Source organism: Dendroctonus ponderosae, unplaced genomic scaffold, assembly GCF_020466585.1.
Source record: "Dendroctonus ponderosae isolate FM_Combo_2020 unplaced genomic scaffold, Dpon_F_20191213v2 Dpon_F_20191213_12, whole genome shotgun sequence".
Classification (NCBI taxonomy): domain Eukaryota; kingdom Metazoa; phylum Arthropoda; class Insecta; order Coleoptera; family Curculionidae; genus Dendroctonus; species Dendroctonus ponderosae.
The window spans coordinates 1,371,710-1,376,692 of record NW_026017316.1 but is presented as its reverse complement, the minus strand read 5'-3'; positions in this window follow the sequence as shown (position 1 = coordinate 1,376,692).

Genomic DNA, 4,983 nt, shown 5'->3' with positions numbered 1-4,983 from the left:
ACCTTCTAAACGCCAACTTTTTATGCAAATTTCCTGCTCGTCAATGCAAAACCTTTTGAAAAAATATGAGGAATTGGAAAACTCGCATCCTGCATCAATCTGATGTATTTAGTTTTCCAAATTTTCGCGTATTAACTGGAAAAAACTAAAAAAGTGTGCTGAAAAGCGCCATCTAAACGGGCATTTTGCCCCAAACTAAGTTTAAAATTTTTCGCAGTCCAAGAAAAATTTTCCAAATTGAAATTAGCGAGTTTTTAGGCTCACAACCTTCAACGCCTTGCAACCGGAAAACCGTGTTTGTCTCTTGGAAAAACACACTTTCTGCAAAAAACCTCCAAATTTTTTGCAAATCTTTGGACAGAATTTTATAATTAAAGAAAAATTTAGTGGAACGATTGAGGAAACACCGCCTGAAGGCATATTTTGCGACAAGAAAACGGTGTTTGTCTCTTGGAAAAACACACTTTTGGCAAAAAACCTTCAAAGTTTTTGCAAATTTTTCGACAGAATTCTACAAATTAACTAAAATTTAATCGAATGTTTGATGAAAAACCGCCTGAAGGCAAATTTCGCGTCAAGAATTTGTTGCGAAACTTTTTGTGGGCAAATTTGGCGAGTTGGAAAACTCGCATCCTCCATCAGTCTGATATATTTTCTTATGGTTTGAAAAAGACGAAGTTTCTGTCATGTTTTTCACAAACATTTCCTTGAAAAAAATCTGAAAAAGACCGAAAACTGGTGATAACTTTATAACGCAGATTATTGCAAAATCATTCACAATTTTTTGCAAAAGTATAATTTGGGCAGTTGGAAAACCGCCATCACCCTGAAAGTTGTCATTTGTTTGGATTTCTTTTAATGAAGCAAGAAATAGTGATTTTTGAACAAAAAACCTTCTCAACGCCAACTTTTCCTGCAAATTTCATGCTCGTCGTTGCAAAACCTTTCGAAAAAATATGAGGAATTGCAAAACTCGCATCCTTCATCAGCCTGAAACTTTCACCGCTAGAAAATTAGCGCTTTGGCGTAAAAAGTGTTATGCATTGACTGATTTTTTTTTCTAGTTTTACGCACTGAACCTGCATAATCAAATATTTCTGCAGCACCAGAAATTATTTTCCAGTGGCCTGCAAGATTTTTTAACAGCAAAACCGGTGGTTGAAAAAATTCGCATTCTGCACCAGTCTGGTGTTTTGGATTTTCCGAAATTTGCCCCCATTGGGCTAGGAAAATCATTCCTTCCTTCAACTCTGTCATTATCAGCAGAAAATTTCCTTAACTCACTTGCAGGAGCTGAAAAACACCTCAAAAGAAAATTCGCCAGTTGCAAAACTCGCCTCCGGCATCAGTCTGATACATTTTCATTTTATTTAATTTCCCTTCCTTAACTCAAACAAAATTCTTAAGGGTTTAGAAACAGAGTTTTCAAAAGCAAGTTTCCAATCAGGATTTCCTCGAATCCCCCCTTAGTCATTTTGCAAAACGAGTAAATTTAGCGACCAGAAAAACTGGCATTCTTTCCTTATGGAAACAATCTTCTTAAAAAACTTCTTGCCGCAAAAGAGCTAAAAGTAATTTCGAATTTTCCTTAAAGTGAAGTTGAGATTCTTTCAGCCATTCACTTTCAAATTTTCCAATAAATTGTTTCATTAGCCGCCTAAAAAAACAATTTTTGACCCAAAAAACCTGCCGAACACACAATTTTCCTCCTGGAGACCTCGCGTGCTTCATCGGTTGAAATGTTTTATTTTCTGGAGAAATTGTAAAAAAAACTGAAAAACTTTTTTTTTTAAGCGTTTTTGTCCCAAGAACACTTTAGAAGCGAAACACGGGAGTCCAAACCTTTTCAACCGTGAAATTGGTTAGTTGGAAAACTCGCATCCAGCATCAGTCTGATATATTTAATTTTTCAAATTTTTACACACACACACTTTTTACAAAAAAACTCCGAAGTTTTTGCAAATTTTTCGACAGGATTTTACAAATTAACAAAAGTTTTGTCGTATGTTTGATGAAAAACCGCTTTCTTATGGTTTCAAAAGGACAAAGTTGCTGTGATGTTTTTCATAAACATTTTCTTAAAAAAAAAACTGAAAAACACCGAAAACTGGTGATGAACGGAAATTTATAAAGCAGATTATTGCAAAATCATTCGCAATTTTTTGCAAAAGTAAAATTTGGACAGTTGGAAAACTTCTATCGCCCTGAAAGTTTTCATTAGAGGGGATTTCCCTTAACGAAGCAAAAAATAGTAGTTTTTGAACAAAAAACCTTCTAAACGCCAGCTTTTTATGCAAATTTTCCGCTCGTCAATGCAAAACCTTTTGAAAAAATTTGAGGAATTGGAAAACTCGCATCTTGCATCAATCTGATGTATTTAGTTTTCCAAATTTTCGCATCCTCTATCAGTCTGATATATTTTCTGACGGCTTCAAAAAGACAAAGTTTATGTCATGTTTTTCGCAAACATTTTCTTGAAAAAATCGTGAAAAACACCGAAAACTGGTGATGAACGGAATTTTATAACGCAAATTATTGCAAAATCATTCACAATTTTKTGCAAAAGTAAAATTTGGGCAGTTGGAGAACCTGAAATTACCCTGAAAGTTTTCATTTGAGGGGTTTTTTTAATGAAGCAAGAAATAGTAATTTTTGAACAACAAACCTTCTAAACGCCAACCTTTTTCTGCAAATTTCCCGCTCGTCATTTTGCAAACTTTTAATGCAAGCAAGTTTTCCTTTGAGGCGCCTTCATCAAAAGATTACACTTTTTTTATGAAAAAAAAAACATATTTTCCTTGAAAATGGCATTTATTAAGCAGCTGAGTTAAATTGCGATGAAAGTTTCAAATTTTGGCCATGCTCAGGACATTTTTTAGAAAATTTTATACTAAGAGCTTTTGGAAGCGCTGTTAATAAAAATGCACTTTTTCTTTAAAATTTGTTTTTGGTTCGGGACGAAATAGAAAATTTGCGACTGCGGCGTTTTTTTGGAAAAAGGTGCGCTCAACTATATGGAAAATTTCGTATTTCTCACCATCCTCAGGACATTTTTTAGAAATTTACAAACCCATCGGGTTTTTTTCGGAAAATTTTGTATTTAAAAAAATCAATCCTTTGCTTTGGGTGGAGCAACAAAATTGTCTTCTTTGGGCATTTGAGGGCAAAGTTTGTAGCAAATTACAGTCAAAGTTTCGAGTGTTTCACCATTCTCAGGATATTTTTCGGAAATTTTCCTACAGAGTCCGCATAGAGCAAACTTATATAATCCAAAAAAGCCAAAATACAACTAATAGAGCTGGAGCAATCAAAAAATTGTCTCTGACAGAGCAAACGCTGCTCATTCCAGTGGCGTAACATGCATAATTCAATCTTGGCCAGTTTTTGGGCAATAAATTGTTGAAACTTCAGTCGACGCACCCAAATTTATTCGGCGCATGCCTCCCACTCAAACGTTCAGAAAAAAATGAGCCCATTGAGCTGAGGCAAGCAAAAAATTTGCCCTATTAGCGCAAAGCCTCCTCTATCCAGTGGCGTAACAGGCATGACTCAATCTTAGCCGGTTTGGGAGAAATACATTTTTTAAACTTCAAGTGACGCGTCCAAATTTATTTGGCGCATACTTCAGACACAAACTTTTATAAAAAATCAGCCAGTTGAGCGGAGGATTTGCGAAAATTGTCACGAATAGAGCACATCCGACTCTATCCAGTGGTGCAACACGCCAACCCCAACCTTGACTGGTTTCTGCGAAATAAATTTTTGAACCTTCATTCAATGCACAAAAATTTATTGGACCCTGGACAATTCAAAAATTCCTCACCTTCGTCGGTCTGAATCTTAAAAATGTTTACGTTTTCATTCATATTGGGAAAACTGTGACTAAAACACAGACAGTTGATTTGAGGAACAACTGTATAATTAAGTAGTAAATGTACTTCAGTTTAGAAACTAGGAAAATATCGAAGTTGGACAAAACCCCAATTTTTGAGCGGCAAAAGGGGGGGTAACTCGAAAACCAAAATCGATAGGAAAATTCCAAGAACGCCACTGGAAAGACTATGAAAAACCCTTCAAAAAATCTAGTATGCAGTTTTGGTCTAAAATACGTTCCAAGCGAGCCACTGGCCTTCAAAGCCTTGGCTGGGCGCAATTGGGAAATTCGTCACCTTCATCGGTCTAAAAGTTTCGTTTGCAGGATTTGGTCGAAAAAATTAAAATTTTGCAAAAAACTGGATGGCGGACTTTCGAGCAAGTTTCCGGGAAACTTTGCACGCCGTGCCATTTTCGAGCAGGCAGCGAGAAACTTTCTGAGCCACTGAAAGGCCAATTGAAAAACTCGTCAGCTTTCAACGCTCCAAAAATTTTTCTTTTTAGATTTTCATTACTATTGGGAAACTCTGGACAGTGAGAAACTGATCTGAATCAGGAAAATGCAGAGTAATTGCTCGACTAATGCAAAGCGGTTCAAATAATTAAAAATCTCAAGGTAGTGGAAGATCAATGAATTTCCGCAAAGAAAAGTGACAAATTCAGGCGTAGCTCGAAAACGAAATTTGCCAGGAAAATTCCGAGCACCTCGGGAGAAAGACCGTTAAAAACCCATAAAAAAATGTGCTTGCGACAATTTGCCTAAAACCCGTTCTAAGCGAGCCAGCGGGGTTTAAAACCTCAGTTGGACGCAGTTGGGAAACTCGCCTCCTTTATAGGTCTGATACTTTTGGCAAACTCGCATCCGCCATCAGTCCAGTATATTTAACGTGGCGAAACCTCCAGGGCGAAGTGCACAATTTCCCCAGCAGCCAAGCTGCCCCAAAATGGGGCAGGTTCCGCCTCAAAGCGCCCCAGACAGCCCCCAGGGCAACCCCCCAACCCAAACGGAAAAATCGGATCGCTCCCATTGGCTTTGAACGACATTTGCGCTGTGTGTACGTACAAATCGCGCCGCCCCTTAACCCCCAGCTGCCCCCCACCAAGACCCCC